This window comes from Xiphophorus couchianus, chromosome 5 (assembly GCF_001444195.1).
Source record: "Xiphophorus couchianus chromosome 5, X_couchianus-1.0, whole genome shotgun sequence".
Classification (NCBI taxonomy): Eukaryota; Metazoa; Chordata; class Actinopteri; order Cyprinodontiformes; family Poeciliidae; genus Xiphophorus; species Xiphophorus couchianus.
This window is the reverse complement of record NC_040232.1, coordinates 12,146,464-12,161,830: the sequence shown is the minus strand read 5'-3', so window position 1 is coordinate 12,161,830 and position 15,367 is coordinate 12,146,464. Positions and strand designations below refer to the sequence as shown.

The following is a 15,367-nucleotide window of genomic DNA, read 5'->3' as shown; positions in this document are numbered from 1 at the left end:
CACTCTGATTTATTTATGCTTAATGGTTTCACTCTCTCTTTTGGTTTGAAATGTTTTCTCAACAGAATCATAAAGGTACTTATTGAGGTTTTCTTTTTGTTTCTATAACTGCAGTAAACCATATATCATTTATACCGTTGGTAGGTTTAAGTTTTAATTTTACCAACATGTTTCTTCTGATTAGAAGTGATCTTAATATTCCCCAGCCAGAATCCTCACTTGAATCTGATAGAGAATATGTGGAATGAGCTGAAGATTAGGGTGATTCTTTCACAGACCATTTATGAGTGTATCAATAAAGATTGACATTTTTATGCAAATAAAAATCTAAATTATTGCTATCTTTCAAAAGCATGATGTGTTTATGCTGATATTATATTTTGAAAATGTTCCAAACATCATGCTGCTGGTCATTAAGAAGCAGGTCCTAGTTACCAGTAGCTAGACAGAGGGATATTTAAGGAGTTGTTTTTATAACCATTAATATGCTACAATTTGTTTGAATCTGCAGACTTTATCATCAAAGTTTTTTCAAATTGCATTTCACTTCAGTTTCAACCATGTAAGTTTATTTTTTAACCAATGTATCAATGTGGGTCGTGGCTAATCAAGTTTGCATGTGGCTAATTGAATGTACTGATAATTAGCTAATAAGTTGTGAGCCCAAGAGAATGCCAGTTGTTTTTTGTTTCCAAACAGGTGGTTATGCAATGTCACTATAGTACATATACAACGCCTTTAAATTACACCATTTATTTGGCTTTTTTCCCCAACATAATTCAACCTGCTGCAACTTTGTCCTCCAAATTACTCATACTTGTTCAGTTTTCTTGCAATTGTACTGTCATGAACGTTAACATTTTGCATTCTAAGTAAGGCCTGTGTCATCTGAGAAGGAGCTCTTAGAGTGTTTTTATGTTTTAGTGTTTTTATGTTAAAGTCACATTTCACAGCGTGACTTTGTTGTGAACTTTCTAGTACATCCTGTGGGGTAGATTGGCATCACTCTTACATGTGAATAATCTGTCTGAATGCAGCATAATTTGACTCTAAATTTTCTTATTGCTTGTCTAAGGTCATTACTGATGTCTTCCCTAGATGGCACTGGGGTAAAACACACTTGTATGTTCCAGACCTGGAAGCTATCAAAACCTTGTGCTTTTTAAGAGGAAGTAACACTTTATCCATTGCTGAACAGCCGAGTGTGTAGTTTTTCTTCCCTATGGCAGTAAAAACTCTAAATATAGATCAAATTGCAGGTGTTTTTGCTAAATGTTGTGGTCTCTTCAGAGAGCTAGTCTGCTGCTTGTCTTAGAACGTTCCTACAAAATAGATTGTTGATCTCAATGAGTCCTTTCCTAGTTATAGGTTAATAAATAAATAAATTCAATGCAATAATAAACTGCAATATTTGTGTTTCATGGTGAAATGTAAAGCCTTATGGGGGTGGGATTATGTAAAATTTATTTTTCACAACTTTATTCAGATCAAGTTATGATGTTACTCTTTCATTGAAAACATACTTGGAGTATTGCTTTAATTGCTCCCACAAAGTGCTACCAATTTCCATAAAGTTATATTTAACATATACAGCATTTTTATAACACCTGAAGGTAACGGCATATTTGACTGTGTTATAAAGTACATAAAACCACCCAAATTAATCTGGTTAAATTGAGTTCTATAGAACATTTTAATCAAGGACTACATTAACTATGAATAAGTAACAGAACTGAGTCCAGTTGTGCTCAGTTTTTCTCCAGAAAAGCAGAACCAACCCAGAGACCTTCTGTGTTTTTCTTCTATAAAAGGCCGTTGCATAATAAACAAAAAACGGTGAACAAGAAGACAGAGGTGTCAAAGATGAGGAACAAGGCAGATAAAGAGAAGGAGGGGGAGATTTTAAAATAACGCAATTATTTACTCAACATATAATTACCACATTTGCAGCTGACAGCGCGACAGAGGCCACAAACCGAAAGAGACAGAGGTGAACATGTGGATGATGGTTAAAAGCACGCCAGGGGCAACAGGAAACAATGTTTGTGCATCTATGACTGAAAACTGCTTTAAACATCATCAGATGCTTAACACATTTTTTCAGTGATTACCATTCACTTGGCCTTTTTCTTCTGAAGCATTTATTCTCGCTGCGCTACACATGTTCGCTGTCAGTCAGATGCTCACACGCAGAGCGAGGGGGTGAGCGCAGTGGATATTGTTCGCATGGCAACCACCTGCTTATATATTTCTCCTTACACACTGTACAAAAGCAGCCAGGAGGGCGAGATGACTATTTTTTTAGGCAGACAAAAGCGGTGGCAAAAGAGAAAATGTCGCGGTCAGAAAGGGGCAAGTTCTTGAATAGATGAACGGGGAGATTAAAGCTAAATAACATGAGTAGGAAAAACAGGAAAAAGACATCAAGAATAGGATGGTGATAAAGTGAGGAAGGTATTGACTGGAGAATTGCCTCTTACTGCTGCTAAGTAGCAATTGCTTTTTTAGAAATGCTGCTCATGATTCAGTTATTTGTAGCTTTAACTCACACATCCCATGAATATAATCCAGAACCCTGCTACGATACTGAAAACTTCCCCTGAAAACAAAATTCGACCTTCTCTCTCAATATCTTTCTGCAAAAAACAGGATACTGACAAAATGAAACAAATTAGTTGTTTTAATGCTTAGCTTTCTTCACTAAACTGGTGCAGTTGTTAAACAACAGTTATAATATTACTCAAATAATACCAGAATAAAGACATACGACAAGTTATGATATTACAAGAATAAAATAATAAAAATAAATAAAAATTAAATGAGAAATGTTGATCATCGCAGTGTATATATGCATATATACAGTATATATGCATAGCTTTTTCTCATTAAAACAATTTTTTCTCATAGTTTTATGATTAATGAATTTTATGACAATATTCTGCTAATATTGTGCCTTTATTTTTCTGATGTTCACATTATTCTCATGATATTATGAGTTCATTCTCCCAATTAAAAGTCTCACACTAGTATAATACTAATATAAATGTTTTTGTAAAAAAAAAAAATTAAAGCCATGTTTTCTCTTCCTTACTTTGTGTTGAACTTGTTAGTTTTTAACATGAATAAATTTAAGGATTTTTAAAATACTTTTACAGGACACTGCATACAAAGTGTGAATAGAGCAATATTTTATATGCCTTGGATGTTGCAGATTTCAGGAATGACGGTATAGGAAAGTGTCATGCTGACATCCCGGCTGTGTGTCTGTGTCAGAACATGAGCCCTGTTGACCTTACACGTCTCAGCAAAGAGGAAGTAATTTTTGTCAATTAACCTCTTGTCTGCACCCCAAGCTAGGCTGTATAGGCATGGATTGGCATCTGCTTTTATTGCACACAAGTCTTAATGCGTTCCTGGCCAATTTACAACATAATTTGCACCCTGAAGAAAGGAAGAGGAGCTGGTGTTTTAGACCCGCATGTGCGTTTTCTGTTATGCTCTTCATTTGCTAGTGAAGGAGTGTCAAGTGTTATTCCCCATTCCTATCAGTTCATTTCTTTATTTTTGTTGTTCCTTTGGTAAAATGAGGTATAGTTCGGAAACTACGTTGAACGTCAATTAAACCCACCATCATCCCTCATGCTCATTGTAGACGACCCGATTTGTGACTGTATTCTGGCTTTCAGGAGCTCATTGTAATAAAGCCGTGCTACATCCAGGTTGGTCCATTATCCACCAAGCGATTTGCACGCTTCCGTTTAGCCATTAATTCACACCGTGCCATGTGTCGGCATTGGGATAATAGGACGTCGAAGTTGGCCCCTGCCTGCACTCAACTATGGCTCCGGAGACTAATGAGGCTCTTCAGATCTTTTGTTGGGACATAAGCTGTGTGTGTCTGTGCCGGCATACGGACACGTACAGTGTGCTGGTATAGAAAGATAATAGCCTCTTTGCCTGCGTTTGGGGAGATTAGCAGCAGTTGTTTTCAGTGCAAACAAGGTGCACCGGGGTTCTCTGCTTACCCAGTCATAAATGGTACGCTCTTATTTTTCCTCTCAGATTTTAGTGCTGAGTTTAATACTGCCCAACATTCTTTTAAGCATCATAGTAAAAATATATATATTCTAGGTTATATAGCACCTTTTTCAGACAAAAAATACAATGTTCTTCAAAATGAAGCACTGTTCCTTCTGTTTCAACATGTTTTTTTTAACATCCACACATTTCAGTTTATGCACTTTATTAACATTGTACAAAATGTACCAACACAAAGTAGTGCAAAATAGCTAAGTGAAAGGAAAATCCATCTACAGCTGTAGAAGTCAAAGAAGATGAACTCAAAACATCTTGCTTTTACAGAGGAGTGGCCAGAGGACATCCACACCATCCACATGATGAAGCATGATGGTGGCAGCATCATGCTGTGGGGATGCGTTTCCTCAACTACAACAGGGAGACTGACCAGAGTTAATGGAAAGACGAATGGAGCTACATTCAAGGCAATCCTGAAAGAAAAATGTTAGGTTCACCTAAGAACATATTCATGTGTTAGTGTCCTAGTCAAAGTCTAGCCATTTATTGTAGGAAAATTGATAGGTGGCTAAACTCTTAAATATATAAGTAAAGAAATAATGCACGGAGACGTAATTCTTGCTGCTGGCCACGACGGGTTGGGAGATTTATTACACTCTTCCATGGATTCGTCTTACAGCTTCATCAGTACAAAAACCAAAAATCTCTCCATATTCTTAACATCACCTTTTTTTATACAATCTCATCTTTACTGATGTGAGTTGGAAAGTTTCGACCAATAACATTACTGCCCTTGATTTACATAAGGACCTGGCAGCCCCTAGACTAAATGTGTGTTGGACTCCCTTGAAAATATTCGGGACCTCTTGACCTCAACATCTGCTCCACTTCTGAATTGCCCAATAAGCCAATTCATCACAAATTGTTGTTCTTATCTGTCTAAACAGCATCCTTCCCAAGTCATCTTTGGTCCAACTTTTTGTGCTTTGCACGCAAGGGAAAGGAGGTCAGTTTGACCCAAAGAGGTGCCAAGAGTCCTCTCGCAAAAACAACTCCATAAATAGTATTTCCTCTCCTACATTATCTAATTCATAATCTTTGGCAAGACTGTTATAATTGTTAACAATATGTCTCCCTCCAACCTGATGTGCTTTATGTGCACTCCACACATTTTAGATTTATTTGAATCAAATACTTATGTGTCATTTTGTTTCCATTTCCCAATAATCCTGAACTTTTTATTGGACTGTCACCTAAAATTCAATGAATTGCATTGAATTTTGTGGTTGTAATCAAAAAGATGAAAAAAAGAAAGTCCCAGGGAGAAGAAGATTTCCAAAAGTCCCTGTACAATCAGTAAACATTGCAGAAATCATGAAAACAAACATAATTTCTGCCTCTTTAAACAGGCCTCTTCTTCTGCTTACAGCTCTTTATTTTTGGCTTAATGTCGGTCTGTCTCGGGTGAAAAACTGTCTATATCAGGTGGTCAGTAATAAAACTCATAGATGAATGGGCTGCTGTGTTTTGGCTCGCTGATGGTGGGATTTCTCCAGCAAAGAGAAAGATAAAATACTGTGTGTAAGAGCAGCAGGCCGCCATTGTATCCCAGATGAAAAAAAACCCTCCTCTCCTGTGCACACACAGCTCGCCCTGTCACTGAAAACTGATTCACTGCTATTTGATTGATCACCGCAATTATACACCCTCTCTATCTTGAAATAGGCATCCTTTTGTTTGTGTGTATGGGTGTGCTTGTGTGTGTGCTCTTGTTAGACAGATGTGATCTGGGAAGTAAATTATCTCGCAGACCTGCTTGGCTACTTGAGCTCCACATACATCAGGCCAACTGTACAGCGATAAGTAGCTCCTTGTCAATCTGCAGCATCTGACGATGGTGTGAGCCAAGGGTCACCTCAGTTCTTCCTCCTTTTTGTTCTCATTTCCAACTTGGGGCTTTTGTAAGCATCCTTAATACTCCAAGGTCTGTTACGCAAGTTGATTGTACAAAACTAGATAATAAGCTATATTTGATTCCAGTTCCACTGGACTTAAGAGAGCAACTATAGAATGGACATAAGCATATAGAAAGTCATGAAGAAAATATTTATTTTCTTTTTTGTTCCTCTGTAACATCAAAAATAATCAGATTTTAGGAAAATATACAAATTTGAAACACGGACATTTTATGACAAAATAGATTAGATTCATGGGAAGGAGAGAGTATATAGACACCAATTTTGAGGATGTTTCCATTTGAGTTTAAGTACAAGCTTTGACTCGGCCATTATCTCATTAAAATGATTTGATTTAAACACCAGCTCTCGGCCTGAAGCATCAGTATCCTGCATGATTTATATGTGGTCTTGCTCCAACAATTATATTAATATTTTCAAGCTTTGTAGATGTCTTTAAATGAACCGTTCATTTGATTCAGGCGTTTTAAACACGTAAAGCATGTGGGAAACCGGAAAAGCATTGGCTACCCCAATCTAAACCAACTAATCCTTTAAACAATTCTCCCACCTCAGCTGTGGATTTATAGAGAGCTCTTAAAATTTTACTTAGATTTTTGTTAAAATAGGCTACTTGGCTGATTCTCTGATGGTCTTCCAATGTTGACTGAACTGAGCTCCGCAAGAAGTGCAAAACTTGGGATGATGTTTTATAGTCTAAACGTACTTTAAAACCTTCTTCCTAATCTTTCTGCAGTGTTCCTTATTTTTCAAGATATTTCTGGTCACTAATGTTCACTTTTCTTCCAGATAACGTGTGTATCATTTTCATTCCTTTACATTTATCTGCTACTTTGACTAAATCTATCATCTAACATGCCAAAACTAATTAATGTATAAGGTAAAACTTTTGTATATTTTTGTATACTTTGTGGTACAGTTGTGATAATGATAAAGGTGACGATAAGATCTATTTATTACCTCTTTTTTATGTAACTGTGTGGTTGTGACTGCATGGCTCAAACACAAACCTATTACAGTATATGCTTCTTTGGGAAACCAGTCACATATAGAGGTGTAATTTGTATCACTAAGCTGCACACAGTAACTGCATTTAATCTTTTTTTTTATTATTTATTGATATTTATTGGCAATCTCTATAAACTGGCAGTGAAAAAAAACATAAAACTAACATTTCTGACAATAAAGACAATTTTGGGGGATCTTAAACATTTATTGTGACAACAGCAGAGATGAAGCTGCAGTGTCTGTCGGTGTCCTTACTGTGTTTAAGCTAATCTCGTCCTGTTAGAGCTTTAAACACATTTCCTTTCGCTCACAATCACTCTGACTTCATGAGGCACCGTGGCAGACTTCATTTGATTGATGTTCTTATTTTTCTACCTTTAACCCTTAAAAGCCCTTAACAGATGGAGCTTGCGATAGGATATAAATCTCCTCAGAAATAATCCTATTTACCATCCCTGTGGACTTGGAGAGCCAGACGGAGGTACTGTACGAGGACAGGAATATTTGACTCAGAAAGGTAAAATCTAAGGAGCTTTGAGATCTGAATCGATCCAAGAAAAACATTTGGAACTGAATGGCTCTTTTGTCCCATTTTATGCTTTAAATTTCCAGCAACTTCCATTTAGTGTATTTTTCAGGTATTTGAAAGCATTATAGTGCAGTCACCTATGCGATATGTTTCACCTCTCATTTGTTTTGTTTTTCAAACCCCAACCTTTTTTACTGAACCAGTCTCTTCAACCTTCTAAAAGCTTCTGAGAGTCTTCTTTCTCAAACTATTAATCTTATGTTTGAGAGTACTTCAGAAGTCCTTTTTGTATCAGCTCTCCTTTATAGACCAGGAGCAGTGATACTTAGATGGAAGGGAAGAAGCTCAATAAAGATTATGACACCTCTGAAATGCATTAGCCTTCTCCAGGCACCTCCATTAAACAAAGAATAGTTATAAGACGGACAGTAAGTTTAGGAGATAAGTTCTGTGACCCTTAAAATTAAAAATCAAATCACTAAATATAAGATTATTTTATTGCTTTTGTTCATCTTGCTTGGACAAATTTAAAATGAAGTCCTAATTTACCTGTCAGTGGCAATTCACAACAAATGACATCTCTATGTATTTCAAAACACAAACGCATCCGATTTATGTACAGAAATAGTTACATGAATGATTAGGGGTTCTTAAAACGCTTGAAAGCTGAGTTAGTATAATAACTCTTTGTATGAGCTAAATAGATTAAAAACAATAGATATCTTTGTGGTTTAGCTTGTGTGTCTATTTATTCAGTAATTTTGAAGAAAAAAAAGAGTTTCTGTATTGGAAATGTTTTTTTTTATCAATTCGGTTTTTAATTAAAATTTGATTAAATGTGATTAATTAACAAGGACACATTAAAAACAGCAAATATAATTGTTCCTGATCTAATTTTTCTACTCAATTTTGTAGCAAAGAAATTCTAAATATATATATTTTGTTGATATATGATTTTTTTAAATTTATTTTATTATTTTATTTTTTATTTATTTCTATTAATTATTACAAATCCTGAAATTCACCTGGTTAAAATTTTTTTATCTTGATTTGTCAATCTCAGTTAAATATTTTATTCGAGTCCCATCACAAGTTCCTTAATATGGCATCAGAGTGTTTGCAGATCCTGAACATGCCACTCTGATAAACTGTTACTTCTGGAGATTATCTCTTCTGATGCCAAAATAAAATCAGTGGATCACCAAGTCTCAGTCTATAAATACATAGTCTGGAAATGATATTTTCTTGTGACTCAGTTGATTATTCCAGCAGCCAAGAATGTAATTAAAAAAAAGGAAAAAAATCGTTGATCTAGTTCCATCAAGCTGACTAATTTATGTGTATAAATGTCTAAAATTCATGCAAATGATTAGCAGTTAAATGAAACATTTGCCAGGCTGTAATTGTTCAGGGAGTCTGATAATTGAAAGAAAAAATATAAGATATAGAAAAGACATTTATTTTTAAAAAGTCAAGAAAAAAAAAGTCAGATTTAGCATTTTAAGAAATAAATTTGTTCCCTCTTTTTAATTGTAGATTTTAAGACTTATTTAGAGATGATAGTGGCTCAGGGGTTTGTCCTGTAACCAGCGGGTTGCCGGTTCAAACTCCTGCTCTGTCTTTCCCTCTCAATCATTGTGTCTTTAGGCAAGACACTTCTCCTGCCTTGTCTGGTGGTGGTTAGAGGCCCCAGTGGCACCAATTGACTTGGATTGAACTGTCAGCCTGCCTCAGGGCAGCAGTGGCTACAATGCAGCTTACCACCATCAGTCCGTGAATGGGTGAATGACTGATTGTAGTAATTTGGCATCCTCTTGAAAAAGCACAATGCAAATTCAGGCCATGTAGCTGCCTTTTGAATGGTTGCTAACTACCATGGGAAGTTTCCTCACCTCCATCACTACTCCTGCTGCAGATAGGAAAACACAGTCACTATTGCAATCACCATATAAGAGGCATGAGAGCTAAACAACCAATCAGTTTTAGCTTTCACGTGAAATCTATGTGTGTTAATATGTTACTAAATTGCATCCTGAAAAAGACTACATCTGTTAGCCTCCCAGCTGTACGTACCAATAAGAGCCGTGTGTGTGTTTTCATCCACAGTAAAAGCAGGTTGTTAATTTCTACAGCTCAGTTATGCTGCCACTGCTGTCTCACCACAGAAGTTGTGTGTTTGCTCAAAACATTTGGGGAACTTTCACATTTCATGTTGCATAATGCATTATCGATGCAATCTAGAAGATCTCTGCTAGATCCTGTAGAGATTGTGGATGTTGTAGCAGATTTTTGTTGTTGTTGTGATATGCATTTGTTTATTTACTCCTGTTAGTGCACAAAAAGTACTAGAAACTGCAGGAAATAGACATTTATACCACAATAATTATCATAAACTACAATAATCACAATTCAATACGTAGTTTCAGAAAATGAGCTTAGACCACAATGGTTAAATGATGGTGACTTATATTTTGGTAACTATGTAACTTTTATGTCATTTATGCTGAGTATTTTATTCTAGAGATGATATCTTCACTGGATTTTAAGGCATTTTTACTTTGTTTTCTGTTGAGTTTGGTTTAGGTAACAAATCTACACATTTAGATTTAGCGACAGACCATAATTGGGGTGTACTGATCTCACAGAAAAAAAACCCCAAACAACTGTTACCTCCTCACCTTGCTAAAACATTTTGTAATTTGACTAATTTTGTTGACAATTCACATCTGTTTATGTAATACATTTGTAAACTTAGCATATTAGTGTTGGTTTCATACATTTTTTAGCAAGTGGGGCTTTCATTATGTCATTTTATTATTGTGTCTTATAAACAGGCACATTATTTACTTTAGCCTTTTACAGCCAGCATGCAGACAGACCGCACAACTGTCTTACAAAATGCATGCAACAATAACAGCAGAGACTACCGCAATGCTAGGTAAAGTTTTATTGAGTTAATATTTCATGGAGGAGCGGTTTCCTAGCAGCAGACCACCACGACTCACTTCACAGTGCCCCCAGGATTAGACAGAAAGCTTGCTGTACTGTTACACTTCCCACTTTCTCACATACACAAATTAAAGGAAGTCGGGAAGGGTTAAGGTGAAATATATTTTCTCTTTCCATAACACCATTTTGTCCCCTTTTGCCTTTTCTTTTCCTGTGCTGGTTTCTGGAACCACACCCCAACTACAACTCAGGTACACTGTGTCTTGTGAGTTGACTGAGCTCTCGAGGAGCTTCTTCCCCTCTTTATTTTTTTCAGTTAATTTCATAAATTTTAATTGTGTCCTTCAAATGAGCTGAAAAACTTCTCCTTTCCCGTTTCCCTCCCGCTTTCTCTTTTACTTCCAACTCGCCTTTCTTTCCTAATAATGAGTTCGTTTTATCAGCCACCGCGCAGTGCGTGGACAGGATGAATAATTCTGGAGATCACAGGAGGCTTCTCTGCATTACACTCGGTTACAACAGGTTGTCAGGCGGCTTTGGGAGCCGCACTCCGCTTCTCCCTGCCAGCAGTAACTATCCAGCCTTTTTAACATTCCAATTCATGAGGCCTAATTAGCCAGCTAATCTTATTAAGGAAGGCAAAGATGGGATATGATTTAAACGGAAGTGGATTAGGTTTTTTATGACACCATACAATAGTGTGCCACTGCAGATTTCTTACCAGCTGATAAGTTTTAGATAATTTTTACTTAATATATGCTGATAAATGTTATATTTTAGTTATATTTTTGTATCCTGATTCAAAATGCAGTATGCTTTTTCATATCTTAAAAATCTAAAAGAAAATAAAAAAAGAAGGGAACTGACTAGTTCTTACAGCTGTCACAATTCTTAAAATTTCAAACTTATTGTTACTGAAACGTATGCAATACCATTTTGAAACATCAATTTCTTTCTAATTTTTTATTTTACTTTAGATTTGCTCTACGAAAAAAATAGGCAAATTTTCTGTGAATTAGTTGAAGTCACATTTCACAGAAAAATCTGTATATATTCATCAGTCATTTTTTGTGTGGCCCTGGTATTCTTATATGTTTTGTTGGATGATTAACTACTGTCAGTGGGATAGGATACAACTGGGTCTGACTTTTTCTGGTTCCACAGTTTACTAATGCTTACCTGTTTTATTATTAGCCACACTAACTGGTCATTTAGTAGCCAAAAAAGCTGCATGCTTAGTAATATTTATTCTGTATTTTCAGAGCATTGCATGGTGCAGACTCTGCACCACATCCACTCCTGGGAAACATCTCACTTAGCGCAATCATAGGGTTATGAGGAAGTAGTTGATTTTTTAAAGTAGTTGATTTTTGAACAGATAACGTTAGCTAATCCCATGAAGGAGGTTTACTGCATCATTGTTGCAGATTCAAGATGTTTACTGATGTTTTAAGAGTGCTGGCTATACATTGCATTTGTGTTTCCCTTAAAGATGGCACGGCTCTGATCCTTGAAATGTTATTGGCATTTTAAACTTCCAGCAGTGGCTTGTTTTTATTCTCAGTCATTAATGTTCAGGTGAAATTTCTGCAGAAAGGTGAGGAGGTGGGAGTCTGTGTCTCTGTTTCTGGGTGAATTTGTGTGTCTGCTTGGAAAGATTAAAATGTCCCTGTTTGTAATGATTTAAATGCAAAAGAATATCTTTAAAGATGTCACTTTTATAGCAATTTCCTGGAAATATTGATTGGTTTGAGATAAAATATCAATTATTTAGACAGCCCGTAGTTCCTAGAAGTTAAAGATACTTCTCTGAATGTCTGAAGTACAAATTGTGCTGAGGTTATTGAGCGTAAATCCTTTTGCAAGCCTGTTCTGCCTTCAACATGAACAGTGTCGGTTCCAGAACATGACACCAACTCCATTTCTCATTTTAAACAGCAGATGTTACAACAGACTGAATCGGAATCAATCAAAAGAGATGTAGCAGAAGATGAATCCGGAGGAAGTAAAATTCTCATATACAGTTTGCCCTAAGGTGTAACTTTTAAGTTCTTAGAAGTTATTGAAACATTTTGGGTCTAATTATTCCCCCTGTGGTCATTTTTAGCCATACATATAATTGTAAGAACAAAGATGCCTGCTGCTCTTCCTCATAGGGTAGTAACAATAAAAAATTTAAAACTTGAACCCTAATACTAAGAAAATTAATTGACGGTTTTCAGTAGCGAAGCAACAACAGGATCAGGATCTTTTAAGGATCAGAGTTCTTTCTAGTTAGGAGCAAAAAATCTCATTAAATTACAATGTGGTAAAATTTTAACATTCTGAATAAGAATAAAACTAATATGTAGAAGAGAATTTATAAAATCTAGAGTTTAAAAGATAACATTTAGAATAAATGTTGACATCCTTTGTGAAAATATGTTCCTTTAATTCAATCATGCAATTATTTATTTGTTTTATTATAACTGCTTACCTTTACTGTGCCACTGTGAGCTTTCATTTGTCTGTTAATTTGCTGTTGGTATAAATAATTTTTGCTACTGAAGGACAAATAAAGGATCAACCTATACTAAAATAAATTATGTTTCAAAACAAACATGGATCTGGAGCATACGAAGCAAACATTTTCACAGTGTAAACAAGGACCTGGTCTATACAAACACATTTGGCAGCAGTTCTGTACAATTTTTGTCCTTCTGGTAATTTTGCAAAAATATTTTCTTCAGTGATCAGCAAGGAAGGTTGCACTGGTTTGTGTCATTGTTTCACTGTTTGGAGGCCGACTGAGCCACCGTCTGATTAACATTTTTCTGTGTTAATTCGTACTGCAGTAGAACGAAGCATTATTGGAGCGGAGTGTTTCACAACTCTGAAGCTGGGAAGCGAAACTGTGTCAGGACTCAGGAGTTCAGTTTGACAGAACATCGTTGATCCTGTCGCTGTCCATGAAGCATTAACACGATTAGCTTATGTTGTTTGTTTGGTACTTCACTATTCCAGATGCAGGAGATATGCTGACCATTTGAAGTTGTTCTGAAGCCTCCTGTAGTGTTAGCATAACTACCATATGGCATCCCTTGACATTTCCTTTTTTCCTATCTTTCTGCAAAGAAAACATTCCTCTGAAAAATATATATATTTTGTCCTGTTGGCTAAAGAGTGATGCATATGTTCTCTTCTAAATGTACTCTCCATGTTAGCAGAGTTTAAGACCTCCAGCTGCAGCTTAAGGAGGGAAGGAGCTGAGTGTCTTTTTACAGCAGCACTGCTGCCAGAAGAAATGCAACAATTTGGGCAAATGTGAAATTGATTTTGTCGCAAAGTAGGGTTTTTGAATAATTTTGTTTTCTATTTTCAATTATAAATCCTTATTTTGACAACCCTACTTCCTGATGAGTGTCAGTTGCACCATGGCCAGAAAGTTATAATGCGTAACGTATAACTTTATTATAAAGTTATAAATCATCTCTTTTAATATGGTACCCGGTGCAGTACATTACATTGCTGAAAAAACACAAAACAAGCAAAGAAAAAGAAATAGAAAATATTGTGTTTTAATGAATTAATATTACTAACAGTGTGTGTGTGTGGGGGTGTGTCTGAGAGTGTATAAGCAATGATGGTGATCTGAATGACATTAACAGTATGTGGGGCAGTTAGAAAACAACAGCCAAGTAATAATAATGACCATAATAATAATAAATTGGTCACTCCTAAGGTGACACGACACCGTTTTAAAATTGTGGTTTGAAAGCAACAAGTGGTTTATGCAGCTGACTTGTTTTTGCTTCTGTAAAGAGCAGAACACCTAAAAGAGAAAATGTTCTGCCCTTGTGACCTGTTGCGAACCTGACCCTAACTCCATACTGAATTCAGTGAGCAGCTGCACAAGGCGACTATACATTTATTTTTCTTTTTTTTCTTTTTTACAGAGCTTGTCATGATCACTGACTGACAAATAATTTGTTCCCACGACTTTTAAAAAACAAGCAGTGATCAGTTTGAGTGATGGACTGCTGTTCTGCGTCTGGTGTTATGCTCATGTGCCAGTCACAGCGGCAGCCTGGCTCGTTTAAAATCACAATATTAAGCTGTTGCCAGAAGGGCTGAACACATAAATGATAGATGCTTCAGCGTTGGCATGTTATCAGTGAGGCCATATTGAAAGAGGAGGTACACAACACTGTCATCATGTTGTTTTATTGCAACGCTGAAGAGGATATCTAACATGTGCTACACTGTCTAGGTGGTAGTAGTGCAGCATACATTTCCCTATTCTGTGCATGGTAGTTTTTGTGCTGTTGCTTTAAAATATCTTTAAACTCTTACCAAACTCTTGTGAACTGAAGTCAATATTCTCTGAAGCTGTGTGTGTTAGAAAGAGCTCCGCTGCCACTGTTTATGAAGCTGACCTTCATCACGGATGTGTTTGCAATGGTTAGGGAATTCAGAAAGAAAAAAGCCAGCAAGAGATAAAAGACACAAAGATAAGAGCCAGTCCTGAGAAACCTCTGACATAATATGGTGGTTTTCATGGTTTTGCATCAGGCTTGTGGAAGGCCTCTTAAACACAGAAAGAAAGGGCTGACTTGTGGGTATTTAATCCCTAAAAGCCAGAAAAAGTTGAGTTTGCTCTAATTGCATGGAGCAGGGGATTGCAGTCATTTACATTCATGAGCGAACCCTCTTTTATTGGGATTGAGATAAGCACAGCAACAGAGGATGCTGAAAAGCAAGGTGGAAGTTTTGTTCCTGTATTAGTAAAAACACACAGTGCGTTTTTCTCTCAGCGTGGCCTAATGTGTGTTGTTATACTTCAGTCAGTGTGAATAAAATACAAACTAAAAAGAAGAGTTTGTTCTTTACA

General features: G+C 36.2%; 1 protein-coding gene across 8 annotated transcripts in view; it reads left to right on the top strand.

Moving 5' to 3' along the window:
- The window catches only part of grin2bb (glutamate receptor, ionotropic, N-methyl D-aspartate 2B, genome duplicate b), a 123,228-nt gene that overhangs the window by 34,604 nt on the left and 73,257 nt on the right, over positions 1-15,367 (top strand). The gene's annotated exons all lie outside the window — the stretch shown is intronic.